Below are 15,550 nucleotides of genomic sequence, written 5' to 3'. Positions count from 1 at the left end.
TTATTAATAATAATCAATAATCAATATCACATTGCGATATCATAAATATATTATCAAGAGGAACATTTTTTCTTTTCTTTTTTTCTTGTTTCTTTTTTCTTTTTTTTTTTTTTTTTTTTTTTGTAAATCAAAGTAACTAACATATGGAATTATTTTTACAAAATTTCATGAATGAATTAAATTCGTTCGTAATTAAACATGAATGCGCAGATTAATGTTACATATGACATATTTTAACATATTTCTAATTTTGCAATTGCATGGATATAAGGATTAACATACATCAAATCCGTATAAATAACCATATAAATCCATTAATCATATCATTCTTAGCGTATGAAATCTAAAAATATACATGCTACCACTACTTTATTTGGTATCAAACAAGAAACAGATTTCCTTTTTTAATCTTCTATCGAATGAAAAAAGAAAAAGAAAGAAAGAAAGGAAAGGAAAGGAAAGGAGAGAGAGATATTTATAAAAAAAGAAAAAAAAAAACAAAGAAAAAAATTTCGAAGGACGAGAAACGAATCCTTGGTTAGTATTCATGATGTTTATTAGACTTTGTCACATACATATATCTACATATACATACATACGTACATATATATGTACATACGTATATACTTAGAGCTGAATAAAGACGTTGGGGATTTACTATAGACAAGAAAATCAATGACAATGAAAATAACGTTGCGCAAGAACGTATGAAGAAGGCAAAACAAGTTCATGATTCATAACTGGACTCGCAAACGACCCGACGACCTAATGCTATTTGATTCTTTTGCCTTGTCATCTAACAATACAACCAAGTAATATATATATATATATATATATATATATATATATATATGTATATATATGTAACTTCAATCTCTACCTTAACATTTATTTTCACCTTCGATCGATTATTATTCCACTCTCCATTCTTCGTGGAAATTTGTTGTAACATCATTAGACCATCGTTAGTTATATTTCTAATTCGCGAGAGATATATATTCTTCTATATTTTATTATATCAGAACAATTACATATGTTTAAATACGTAATACATATATACGTCTCTTTTTTCTTATTTTTTTTTTTCCCCGATTAGGTAAGAATTTTATAATTAGAAGATTTTAATAATTAAATTAAAATTTTTCTCTTAACCATTCTCGTTATTTTAAATTTTTCAATCGATTAGATTTCCACATCTTACGTTATTCGTGAAAATACTTTAAAACGTCATTAGATAACTTTCGGATAATTAAATTTTTATTTCGAAAATACATTTATCAAACGATTACATATATACGTTTCTTTAAAATACTTCGTCCTATTTTCGTTTTGTTTCTCCAACATAGACGATAACTTAGAAATTAGTTTAGAGTTAGAAACGATATCTCCCCACACACATCCACACCCTCCCCTCGACCCGGATACCCGTAGATCATGGAAGATGAAACGCCAAGACTAACGTGGGTGGTCAAATGTTAGGAACGATCTTTTCGTAGCTTCTTAGAAATCGAAGAGCTCGAGTATGCCTTGTCTTTGTCCTTGAAGAGGACAGGAATGCCCTGTTCATTGCTTCCAAGTTCCGAAACTATGTTGTTTGAATGGCGTGTCGTAGGTATATAAAAGTCGTAAAGAAAGAAAGAAAGAAAGAAAAAAATAAAGAACGAAAGAGAAATTCGTTCTACGGATTTCTTTTTATTGTCCCTTAAGCGAGAATAATGACGTATAGAAGAGAAATTAACCCGAGTAGAATTATACGAGTATTTTTTTTTCTTCTTTTTTTTTTTTATTTTTTTTTTTTTTTTAACGAAGTCTTAAATCAAATAAAAACGATTTGACGAGTTCTAATAGATCTATTCCTTTTAATCCTCCCTCTAATAGAATTTATTTGTAATTTATTAGAAATAATTTGAGATGGGTTAATGATTATTAGTCATGACTAATAAAAAGTATAATAATAATAATAATAATAATAATGATGATGATGATGATGATGATGATGTTGATGATGATAATAGACAGGTATACGGCATTAGAATTTCTTTTGAGATTATATTCTTTTTAACAATTGAATTATTTAAAGTGATATTAAATAGACGAAATATCTTTATCGATTCTGTTTGCTAAAATGCATCATATGTGTGACGTCATTTGTCTGACGCATAGATAATACTTCTATTGACGACAGACGATTAAATGTAATTGCATATTTGTTAAAATATATAACATGTTGTTGTACGCGTTAAATTGCATGTTATCAAAACGAACAAATAGATTATTATAAATTTTCGCTTTATAATTATTTATACGTTTCACGATTGAAGTAATAAATAAAAAGAGAATTTCCACTTATAGATAAGTGAGTATCACTGTCACTATGTGATTATTATATACGAACAACATCCATGATAACAAATCGACAATAAACGTACATTTATGTACATCCATACATACATGTATATATATATATATATATATATATATATATATGTAGTAGAGTAGAATATTGTATATTATTATGTATATACTCTACTATATATATTATATATAGTAGAGTATATATATAATATCTAGGTATATATATATATATATATATATATATATAATATGTAGGGATACATGCGAATACAGAGAGGAGACACGCATACTCGTTCCTCGTATTATACCCTTTCACAGATACAGGAAAGAGAAGGGGGGGTGGGGGAGGGGCAGGCTATCGTGGTTATGAAGGAAACAGACGAAGGAACGAAACGAAGGAACAAGCACGTTGGGTGGTCCTGCCCCGCTGTTTATGGGGCACTGCATCTGCTGGCCCCGTATAAACCTCCCTCGACGACCTGTGTGGTCCCACCTTATGTCCGACTTTACATTCGATTCACTACTTGCTAATGGTAGCTGCATTAGCATTAGACCGTGCCGGACCCACTCTCTATCCCCTCTCTTTCTCTTTCTCTTTTTCCTTCCGTATTTATTCCTCACGTGTATTCTACTCTTCCTGCCAAATAATAGTATCTCTGTCTATATATATATATATATATATATTTTTTTTTTTTCGTTATTTTATTTTATTTTATTTTATTTTATTTTATTTTCTTCTTTCTTTTCTTTTTTATTACTATTACCATAACTACTTTCTACCCTCCCACTCCCACCACTCCTTTTTTTTAATTTTCATTCTCTTCCTGTTTTTTCTTCTTTTCTTTTTTATTTTTCTTTTTGTTTTCTTTTTTTTTTTTTTTGTTTTTTGTTTTTCTATCCTACAATATCGCACGTAAGATTATCGATAACGCAAGGATTTTCAATTAGACGCTAGTGTAATTAGCTTATCGAATCCGACGGCAGATGTCGCCAGGTCTCAAAGACATAAATTCAATTCTTATCTATACGCGTCCTTCTTATTCCTCTATCGATATCCATCGATCATCGATCATTGATTCGTACGAAATCCGTTCGTTAATAGATCGAATCCTCGGATGATGGGAAAGTAGAAAAAAGAAAAAAAGAAAAACAAAAAACAACAAAATATTAAGATAAAAATAAGAAGTAAATATAAGAGAGATAAATTAAAATAAGAAAAAAAAACCGAGTCTCTTCTCTCTCTCTCTCTCTCTCTCTTTTCTTTTCTTTAAGTTTAGTCTTTCTTTCTTTAGATCAAGCAATTCGATCAATCTATTCCACTGAAAATTTGACTATCTCTCCCCCGAGATCCTTCGAGATTTTTACTCGAGTTGGGTATTTTAATTCTTCGTTGTAGGGTGAAAAATACTTGTGCGCCCGAGCGTACCCACCCGAGCGGACTCGATCAGTCTCGAACCAAGAAGGCATCGATTTCGCCATTGATCAATCGATCCGTACCTCTCGGATAAGATGCTGTCGTCGTCCAGGTCCCGTCTTGCTCGTCGTCTACCATCGGCCTGGACCACACGCGTCGTGTCGCCCTTTCTCTCTCTCTTTCTCTCTCTTTCTCTCATATAAACACATACACACACACACGCATTCTCTCTCTCTCTCTCTCTCTCTCTCTCTCTCTCTCTCTTTCGCTCGCTTTCTCCTTGTAGTCATCACGATCTATCCCGCATCCCTTCTCTTTGGTTCAACGATCTTCAACGAGCACGAGACTCGAACACCTAGAAGAGAAAATTTCTTGTCTTCTAATATTACTATTTTAAAGTATATGTAGAATGAGTAAGAGATAGATAGATAGATAGATAGAGAGACAGAGAGGGAGAGAGAGAGAGAAAGTGAAAATCTATGTGTAATAAATATAAATTAATGGATTACTTGAAAAATTATTATTTGTATTACATATAAATAATTTTATAATTATAAATATAAGTATATTTCTTTTTCTTTTTTTTTTCCAATTGAGAATAATATTTTTCTATAATACGTTTTAATAAACAATGCAAGAGAAATACATTCATATTGAAATATAGAGAATAATTTAATCATTGCATTTATAAAGTGAATAAATTTCTCTCTCTCTCTCTCTCTCTCTCTCTCTCTCTTACTCTCACTCACTCTCTCTTTCTTTCTACCTTCTTTCCTCAGTTCCCCATCTCAATCCTTGCCCCATTATGTTTATATTAAAAATGTAAATAATATACATGCTTGAGGTGAGAAAAGAGTTATATGGGGACTCCCTCTTTAACTTCTTCCTCTTTCTATCTTGTCGGAAACGAAGACGCTTGTTTGCCGTACTACATGGCGATGTGAACAAAGTTTACGTGCACGATAAGTGGAGGATATGCGTGCATAAAGAGTATCGTCTTTGTGGAAGGAGGACGGAAAAGACAAGAGGGTAGTACGCTTTGTCGAGAGGGCGAAGAGAAAGAGAGACAGAGAGAGAGAAAGAGAGAAAAAGAGATGGACAGTGAGTGAGAGAAAAAGAGTGACAGAAAAAGATAAAGACAGAGAGAGAGAGATAGAGAAAGAGAGAGTGAGTAAGTGAGAGGGGAGAGAAGGCCTCTCTCCTTTTCTACCAGCAGCAAAGAGAGGAGGCCACCCACGTTGAGGGCGCAAAGGCGATATTTAGCGGAAGGCAAATCTCTCTTGGACCACCCACGTTGAGACTTCTCCACTTCTCCTCTTCTTCTCCTTCTTCTTCTCCTCCACCACCTTCTCCCTTCTTCTTCTTCTCCTTCTTCTTCTCCTCCACCACCTTCTCCCTTCTTCTTCTCCTTCTTCTTCTTCTTCTTCATCTTCTTCTTCTACTATTTCTTCTTCCTACAACCCAAATTCCAGACTACCTTATTTCGATGGAAAAAAAAAACAAAAAAAAAAAAATAAATAAAAAAAGAAAGAAGAAAAGGGAAAGATAAAAAAGAAATTACAACTAACTAAATTTTACGAACGATTCGTTCAATAATTCATTTCGTATTTTGTCAAACGATCTAATATTTTTTTGTAATATATTATTCCATATATATATTCCATATATATATATATATATATATATATATATATATGTAGGATACGTGAATGCATATATGATTCGTTGTAAAAATTCAATGACAAGAGAAATGAGTACATATTTTCGAGATGACAATTATTCGTACCTATACGTTTGATCGATAGAATTCATATTTTGTTAACACGAATAAATAAATGAAATAAATTGAAGAAAGAAAGAAAAACAAAATATATATGCCATTCTTTTTCGTACATTTACAAAACGAATACATCTCTTATCTATACATAATATATATGTATAGAGAACATCTCAATAAGCATACATCATTTTTCATACTACAGATAACATCGATAATCCCATAGATAGCGTAGGCTGAAATTTCAAATATATTTCTTTGAAAACTGACGAGAGGACTAAAAAGAGAAAAAAAGAAAAAAAAAAAAAGAAAAGAAAAGTAAATCAAAAGAAAAATAAATAAATAAAAGATTTAGGATTTAGGATTTATCAAATTGCATAATATCTTGTTTAGATATTATGGATTGTTGTTGTTACGGTGTTAAATAAAATGATATATAGCGTCGAAACGGGGGCCTATTTACGTCGAAAGAACCGACGTACGTACGTACGTACGTACGTACGCACACACACACACACACACACACACACACATACACACACACATGCACGCCCACGTTACGCGTGGCTCCGTTTAATATCCGAGGTTGTGCGTATGTGTTTATGTGAGTGAATGAGTGTATATATGCGTGCACATGTATATGTATATGTGAGTGTCTGTGCTTTCGAGGGACCACCCACAGCGAGTCCAAGGGGACCACCCAACGCGCCGCGCTATTATAAGGGGCCGTCTCCACTTCGCACTTTACCTTAACTCGATACTCTTACCCTTCCTTAACCCCTTCACGCCAGGAATCGCGAGCGTGCGCAAGCGAGATACTTGCGCGAGCGTGCGCGGCCCCACCAAAACTAACGCGGCACACTGACTCTCTTTGCGCTCGCGCGCACCCACCGATTTCCTTCATTCCTTTCGATTGACCTTCTGGCGTTCTCCTCGACTCCGTCGATTAACGTCCCAACTTACATATATATATATGTATATATATATATATATATGTGTGTGTGTATATATATATATATATATATATATATATTCGCATGTATTATGTACCTACATATGTACGTACTTACGTACTCATTGTATTATATACAAATCCCATATATTTTCTCACTTTTCAATTTTTTTGTTTTGTTTTTCCCTTTATCTTTTATCTCTTATATTTTAATTTTTTTTTCTTTTCTTTTTTTGAGAGGGGGGGGGGGGAAGAAGTGGGGATGTATTTTTTTTTCTTCCTTCCTTTACGAAGACTTTACATCCTTGGTTTTTCTCCTTTTTCTTTTTCTTTTTTTTTTCTTTTTTTTATTTTTTTTTTCTTTGTTCTTTACCTTTCTTTTCACGTCTTTTTCTTCTTCATGTATTTTTCTTTTTTCCCTCTCCCCTTTTTGCTTTTTTCTTTTTTCTTTTTTCTTTTCCTTTTTTTTTTTTTTTTTTTTTTTTAATATTACCTCGCATCTCTTAAATGGCCTCTTAAATAGCCTTGGTAAAAATGTTTATTTATTTTTTCCCACTTTACGAAGATACGATCGTGTTGTTTCTTTTCATCTTTTCTTTTTCTTATCTTTCTCTCTCTCTCTCTCTCTTTCTCTTTCATTCTTAATTAAAAAAGAAAAGAAAAAAGAAAAAGTATTTTTTTCCATCTTTTTTTAATCAAAAAAAAAAAAAAAAAAAAAAAAAAAAAAGAAAATCAATAGAAAAAACATTTTTTTTCTCTCTACCTCAATGCTTTTATTTAATTTAACAATAACAAGTGAGTAATGCAAAGAAGCGTCATTAAGATCTCTCTCTCTCTCTCTCTCTCTCTCTCTCTCTCTCTCTCTTTTCTCTGTTTCTCAATCTGGTACGAAGAAAGAAAAAAAAAAAAATCATGATGCTTGAGATTTTAGGAAATTCTTTGCGAAACTAGGATATCTCCTATTTTTCATTGAGGACTTATTGAGGATCCTTCGTCGTGGGGAGTCGCGATCCTGTCGACGGACAATGGGATGAAAAATAACGCGTTGGATAGGCTCGGGTTAAAGGCTTTCGTTGCGTACGACCAACGCACTATCTCTCTCTCTCTCTCTCTCTCTCTCTCTCTCTCTCTCTGTCTGTCTTTCTCCCTTTCTCCTTTTGCCTTTCATCCTCGTCCTTCGAGCAGTTCTGCCACACCTCCTCCTCCTCCTATTCCACCTTCTTCTTTTTCTCTTTCTCCGTCTCCTTCTCCTTCTCCTTCTCCTTCTCCTTCTCATCCTTTTCATCCTGAGTTCAGCATCATCGTCTCACGGGGATTCAGCTAAGTCAATTCCACGTCGCGTAGGAAAGGCACAGAGGCGTTGGTGACTACCTGGGTGGTCCTCGTCCTACGCAAACAGAGCGCACGAACTAGCAGCAGGTAGTGCCGCTAGTGCCTACGGAAATTTACTGACTTTCTTCATCTCTCGACGTACAACGGAAAAAGAGACTACGAAGAAGGGACACAATGCTTCTTGAACACCTCCGCTTTATGTTACTCGATCCGTAACGAAGGTTTTGCTCGTTAAATGTTAAAGAAAGAGAATGAGAAAAATTTTTAATATAATTCCAAACGAATAGGAGAAAGATCGATATTCTTCTTCCTTTCGTTTCTTTTTGTTTTCTTTTTCTTTTTCTTTTTTTTTTTTTCCATTTTTCTTTTTACAATATTTAATTCTCATCAATTAATAATTCTTACGAATCCGATCGATATCTGAAAATATAATTTCTTTATTAAATATCGCCGAAAATATCTCGTAGCGCATCTCAATGTTATAATTCGACAAATATTAATGATAGATATTTAAAGAAAAAAAAAAAAAAAAAAAGAAAAAAAAAAAAGAAAAAGAGAGAAATGAAATATCAGTTTGTGCATCGTCGAAGAGGAAAAAAATTAATGATAAAAATCGATTGACAATGTCTTTGTTAATAATTGATCTGTAGAATTCATGCAGGATTTAATGTATTTAACGGGAAAAGAAAATTGCAAGGGGTGGAAAAAAGAAAAAAGAAAGAAAAAAAGAAAAAGAAATAAAAATAGATTTGTGTATATCGTAAAGACAAAAACAAAAACAAAAAAAAAAAAAACAGAAAAAAAGAAAAAGAGAAAAAATAAAAAATAAAATAAAAGGATGATTGACGATAAGAAAGAAATTGGTATTCTTAATAAACGCCAATAAAAAATATTATTATCTTGAAAATGACAAATATATTAATGTTATCGCGGACGACGGAATATTTTGTTTTCTTTTATAAATCTAAGATATAATATCATAATATACGTAACTCGGTAGTGTGATTAATATAAATAATTAAATGGTATCTCGGTGGTAAGTTTTCCGGAACGGGTCCCTAATAAGGTTCGGGCAACGTTAGTTTGCTGTCGTGCGGCAAAGGAAGCGATGGATGCTTCCACCGATGCTCGCAGGCTATCGCGATTCGTTCTCCACGGATTTACGATCCGGATTCGGGACATTTACCGATGTAAAATCAGCGCCCCTGGACTGGCCGGTACGCGGAGTTGGCCATATTGCTTTTCATTATGGCCCGCGGTGCCTTCTCGAGACCACCGACGTCGTCGCAATTAGTAAGTCCGATCCCCTTTTCTCCTCCTCCTCCTCCTCCTCCTCCTTCCTCCCTTTCCTCCTCCTCATCCTTCTCTTATTCCTCGTCCTTCTCTTTTCTACCATCCACTCGGTTAAACTAACCCTACCATGTATCCTAACGTGCGTAGGTTCTCGTCCAACTTCAACTTCAAGATTCTTTTTAAAATTAATGATCTATGACGGGAAAATACAAGTCCCGTTAACGACATGATCATCTCTTTCTCTTTCTCTCTGTCTCTCAACCTTCTTATGATATCGAATCGCGCACAGCTCCGATATCTCACGTACGAAGAACTTATGAAAATTTCTATAAACGTACGTATGTATATATGCGTATATATATTACAGTAGGAAGTATTTATCTAATTATCTATTTAATTATCTATTCGTCGAAATGATTAGATATACGTACGTACGTATATCAACGTTCGCGAATAGCCCGAATGACAAGATGGAAAGTTTATTTATCCAATTAAATTATACTATTTTCCTTTTCCCTTCTCCTTATCTTAATTCTTTCATACTTCGAAGAAATATCATAAACAACGATAGGGAATAATCTGAAGATAATCAAATATGTCAATTCCGATTGACGTATGATCTAGCATCCATAGATTCTTATCGATGCAATACATTGATCCTGCACAATAGCACGAAACGTGTTTTGAAATAACTAGAAAAGAGAAATTTGGGCTCGGTCGAATCGTGTCATTTCTTCTTACATGCGTGGGTGTACGCGTCAAGATCTATCGCGGAAGGATAGATCGCGATAGATCGCATGGAACGTACTGGCAACTTTAATACTTATCTTAACTCGTGTCGTACGTTTTACGATATATTGCGTTAGCCTCGGATTAATACAGCACCGTGGGCGTTACCAACCCGAATACGGGAGACTCTACTTCGGGAACAAGAATCCACTAATCACGCGAGCTAACGGATAAATCAAAATCATTCTCCTATAAAACTATATTTAAATCTCGAATAATTCTCGTTATAATAATCCCTACGATAATAAAAGCTGATAAGGATGATCATATCGTTTTAATATTATTAACATTAAGAATGTACGATCACATATGATATATCTCCGTTGATCCTTCGATATTGCGTTTCAGAAATATTACATTAATGTAATTCATTATTTCCTTCTCCTATTCTTTTTTTCTTTTTTTTTTTTCTTCTTTTAGTAATAGTAGTAGTAGTAGTAATAGTAATAGTAGTAGTAGTAGAAGAAGAAGAAAAAGAAGACGACGATGATTAAGAAGAAACAAAAGAGTAAGAATAAGTATAAGAAGAAAAAGATGAAGAAAAAGTTGCTGAAGAAGAGGAAGAAGGGTCTCCTTGCTTCGATCGTATCTGCGAAATAGAGACAAACGGTCGGATGGACGGATGAACGGACGGATGGATGGACGGATGGACGGACGGACGGATGGACGGACGGACGGATGGACGGACATGTATGCCGCATTCCGTGTTTATTATTTTGCCGATGGGTGGTCCCAAGAGAAGTCCCGAGAGCCATCCTGGTGGTCGATAGCATCTCTCGCGTCTCTCGTGTGCACGCACCGTTGAACGCAGCCCCGATACAAGCAAACGAACGAAAGAACGTAGGAACGAACGATTGAACGAATGAACGAACGTGCCGCATCGCGTCATTTTGCGTAAGGAAGTAGTCGACTTCGACTTCGATTTCTTCTTCTTCTTCCTCTCTCTTTCTTTTTTCTTTCTTCTTCTTCTTTTCATTTTTTTCTCTTTTTTTCTTTTTTATTTTTCTTTCTCTTCTGCTCTACAGCTCAAGTCCTGGAAAGACGGACTCTAGCTCCATTGCGTGTGCATCTGTGTCTGTATATGTAAACGCGCGCGCGCGAGTGCTTGTTTGTATCTGTATCCGTATACGTGTTAGAATATAGGTATTTTCTTGTTAGACGTGGGCTGGATATTCAGTCGTGTGGGCAGTTTGCAAAAAGGAAACGCTGAACAACAACAACTCTGGTTATACTTATATTCTTCGTTGAGTTACCCCCGAGGCTTAAGCATGATCCAACTTTTCTCTACTCCCCAATCCTCATATCTCTTACTAGTATACCTCCTGTGTCAGACTCTACGTCGTGTCGCCAATTTGAAACGTCGTACGGTTTTAATACTTAGCTCCGAGCGAAAGAATGTATATACCTCTTGTCTTACTATAATACACGCATTAAAGAGCACGCAAAGAGTAGATAATTGTTCGAGCCCTAAGTACGATAATATTTTATAACCAACAACGAGTATATACATACGTAATATTTTCACCCATTACGATATGTATTCACTTATCTTACGTACATATATTCCTCTTATTTATATCAAACTAATCGTTCGACATTCCATCGATATGTGTGTGTGTGTGCGTGCGTGCGTGCGTTCGTCCGTATGATGTTAAAAATCTAAATAACGTTCATAAGTGCGATAAAATGGTGACGTGTAAAAAAAACAGGAAAAAGAGAAAGTATGTGCAAATAAATAAATTGTAATAAATAAATAAACATAATGATATATATATATATATATATATTTATATATTAAAAAGAAAATCTGCATGTGAAAGAACTTATTGGATTAGGGATAAAAAAGAAAAAAAGAACGAAGAAGATAAAAGTTATAAAAAATGTAATCACTTGGATATCAGTGCGCCTGAAAACAGGCAACTATTCAGGCTGCAGTGTTAGCGTAGAAAAAGAGTTACACGGGGGAAAAAGGGTGAGAGGGTGGGGAGATTTCTCCTACTGATCTTTCTCTTCCTCCTTACCTCAACTCACCCCCTACCGCGCTGCCATTACGCTCCCATGTGCCCCCGCAGTCCGCGCTGACTCACCCGCTATCTCCCTCTCGCACTCATTAAGTCGATACCGCGTCGGCAAAGATCAAAAGGCCGTCTTCTCTGGTGGACCGCTTAATACCGGGTGGCGAGTTAAGAGTGTCGTAAAAATTATTAACGGTCGCTCCACACGGTGCCTCGTCGGCGATCCGCCTGTGCCCGGTGCAAGAGAAGAAGAGCCGTCTTAGGGTGGATCAAAGGTAGACCACGCGGTATCAACGAATGTTTCCATCATCCTGTCCCTTTTTCTCTTTCATTCTTTTATCTTATACAGAGGAGACTGAAAAATTATCACGTAATATTGGATTTTATCGGTGGATTTATACCGGTATACCGGTAAGATCTCAATTATCCATACATACAACTTGGTACGATTATTATTACTATTATTACTATTATTATTATTATTCTTATTATTATTATTATTGTTATTATTATTATTATTATTATTATTATTATTATTATTACTGGCTACGTATCCTGCGTTTAGTTAATTATCAATAAGATATAAGAAACATGTCGACGACAATATCGAACGAAAAGAAAAGAAAAAAAAAAACAGAAATAAGAGGGAAGAAAAGTAAAAGAAAAAACAAAACCAAAAAAAAAAAAACAAGAACAAAAAAGGAAAAACAAGAAAAAAAAAATTGAACATAGATCGAAAGAAAATGGAATTATTTGTTGGAACGAAATTTCATAATTTGAAATTATACCGATTGATACATTTCTTTAATCGATCGATACCGGATACATTTATTCTCGCGTTATCGCGTATTTTCGTAATTGGAATCCGTTTTGTATCCTTCATTTCATTCCCTTTACTCTCACCTCCGCCTTACCACAAACTTCCCGCGACCATTGTCATTCTCTCTTTCTCTTACCTTCTTTCATCTATCATTCAAGCTTTCGCGATTCATTGCTTCGGCTTAAAACGAAAAATGCCGCGAGCGTGTATCGACGATACGCGCGCTCGGAGTGCAAAATTATCTGCTGTTTGCCGAACCCGGTGCTTGGCTCGTTGTCACCGTGGGTGGTCGCGTGTTCGTACATACATACATATATACATACATACATGAATACATACATACATGAATTACATACGTACATTACACAGGTACGTGCGTTAACTTCTTCCGATCTGCCAACTCCCTCTATCTCCCTGTATCTCCCTCTATCTCTCTCACCATTTTCCTTTCTAACCTCTTTTCAAAGTGCATTGTTCTTTCTATTTTATTTTTAGCCTTTCTCTTCTCTCTTTACTTTTTCCTTTCTTTGTCCTTTTCTTTTTTTCCTCTCGAACTGAATAATAACAAAGAAAAAAAAAAAAAAAAAAAAAAAGAAAAAAAAAGGAACAACAAAAAAGAAAAAAGAAAAGAGAATTCGTCTCGTTCGGAAATATCGTTGAATCGATAAATAAACAATTCCGACAACCTTTAAACGTATTCGCGAAAAATATAACGCGATTGATTGCTTAAAAAGTATTTGAGGTGAACCGCAAGAGCACGCGATCACTTTTAACCACAACAGAACGAACTCACGTAAGGAGTGGGGTGAAAGGGTTAGAAAGAAAGAGAGAGAGAGGGGGGGAAGAGTAGGTGAAAATAATTAAGAGAAAATAGTGAAATGGTGAGAAAAAAGAAAAAAAAAATGTCAATAAGAAATGTTATATCTATGATCGAAAAGTTAAGCTTCGAAAATTTTTTTTCTATTATTAAATATTCATACCTGTTGTTACAACCAATCACGAAAACAAAAATGACATCGTGACATTGCCTTTAGGAATCGTTTCATTTCCGGTAGACGATCTTGATTAAAATATTTCGACCAGGTTCTTGTTAAGGTCCGATGAATTAGTGGACTATCTCTCTCTCTCTCTCTCTCTCTCTCTCTCTTGGATCCTGTTCCTAACCCTTTCTATCTCTATCTTCCTCATTCTAGGATACGTGAAACGCGGTGCGTATATAAAGCTTTCAGAACGATGTGGTGGAAGGGAACGACGAAGAGGGTAGAAAGAACGAGAGGAGAATAGGAAAAGATGCGAGCAAGAAGGAAAGAGACGAAGTATGGGTGAGAAAGAGAGAGAGAGAGAGACGAGAAGAACGAAGCGATCCCCGCGCCCTCGTGCGTGTCGCGTAAGGAGGCGCGTCTCTGTGTGGGTAATGTTATTGCTCGAGGGAAAATGGTACCGCGTGTGTGGTCCAGCGTCGTGCTCCCCTCGGCTGATCGCACGGCGCATTCGGCGTATCCTAGCAACGGAGAACGCCACTCGTACCGACCAATCCCGTGCGAGATAGTACAACTTCGGCCATTTTCGGTTATACTCGGCTCTGATGTCATTCGGTCGGTCACTCGCGTATCGAGTCCCTGTGTATCGAGTCGCGAAAATATTGTATATACATTACTTATATATGTACGTATTTATATATACATATATATATATATATATATATATATATATATATATATATATATATATAAATTATTTAAAGCGAACTAATGCAACGCGTAAATAGGTTTTAACGAAAAGACATTCGTACTTTATTTACACGGTAATTTTTTCAAATGTAATGTCAGATTCTTAAGAGAATGAGTTTTAATCGATTAGTTTCAATTACAAATGCGTAAAGTTAAGTAATCCCGGCATTATCCTTTACATCAACGACGTGAAAACAAACATTTTTTTCAAAAATTGTTTTCAATGTGTAAAATTTAAAGGGACTCGATGAAAGTTCCCATTAAGTACGTATTAGTATAGAGTGTGTATCGGGTACTCGATGGAACTACGTACGGTCCTGTGTATTCGCGCGGTCTGATCACGCTGTGGCGCTGGAGTGGGGAGGGCCCGTCAACTATGGCCGGCGCAGGCCAGGAAAGAAATGTGGCAGCGCGTTTCGTTTAGTACGGACTTAGACTGCTCTAAGCGGCGGTCGCGTACGCCGGTGTCCGATAATAAAGACGGCGACGAGGACGACGAAGATAATAAGATACGCGAGGAAGAATATTACGAAGTTGGCAGCGAGGAGACAGCGACGAGGAGCATCAAAAGAAAGAAAGAAAGAAGAAGAAGAAGAGGAAGGATCGTTGGAGAGGGGGAAGAAGAAGAAGGAAGAAAAGGGAAAACGTGATAACTCGCTGGTAGATAGAGAGAGAGAGAGAGAGACAGACAGAAAGAGAGAGAAAGACACAGTGTGTTCGTCGCTGGACCGTGGAACACTCTCGGTCTTCTTCTTCTTCTTCTTTCTTCGTCTGGCGTTGACGACACACGCGTGTGCCCCTGCTTCTCCTTTAAGACGATACTTACGCCTACGTGCGTGAACCGGATGTTCGTTGAATGAGAATAAAACATTTTTACGAATATTGTCGAGAATATAACATAAAGAATAAATGGAACTCGTTATATGGTAAGCTACGTGAAAAGCACGTGTTTTCTCCTCCCCTCCACCCCACTTCTCTTTCTTTCTCTCTCTTGCACATTCTCTTTCTCTCTCTCTCTCTCTTTCTATCTATCTCTCTCTCTCTCTCCTCGAGAAAAAGAGAGAGAGAGAGAG

The 15,550-nt window shown here is 35.7% G+C and overlaps 1 long non-coding RNA gene across 1 annotated transcript; it reads right to left on the bottom strand.

Annotated features, from left to right (window-relative positions):
* Positions 1 to 5,185: 5,185 nt before the first annotated feature.
* Positions 5,186 to 13,277, bottom strand: LOC124426892. The gene is made up of 3 exons (XR_006942825.1): positions 13,108 to 13,277; positions 11,934 to 12,282; positions 5,186 to 5,223 (listed from the first exon to the last, which is right to left on the bottom strand). It is a non-coding gene; the product is annotated as an uncharacterized LOC124426892 (long non-coding RNA).
* Positions 13,278 to 15,550: the final 2,273 nt, after the last annotated feature.

Source organism: Vespa crabro, chromosome 9, assembly GCF_910589235.1.
Source record: "Vespa crabro chromosome 9, iyVesCrab1.2, whole genome shotgun sequence".
NCBI classification, from domain to species: Eukaryota; Metazoa; Arthropoda; class Insecta; order Hymenoptera; family Vespidae; genus Vespa; species Vespa crabro.
The sequence above is the reverse complement of the archived record's forward strand: the minus strand, read 5'-3'. Positions and strand labels throughout refer to the sequence as shown.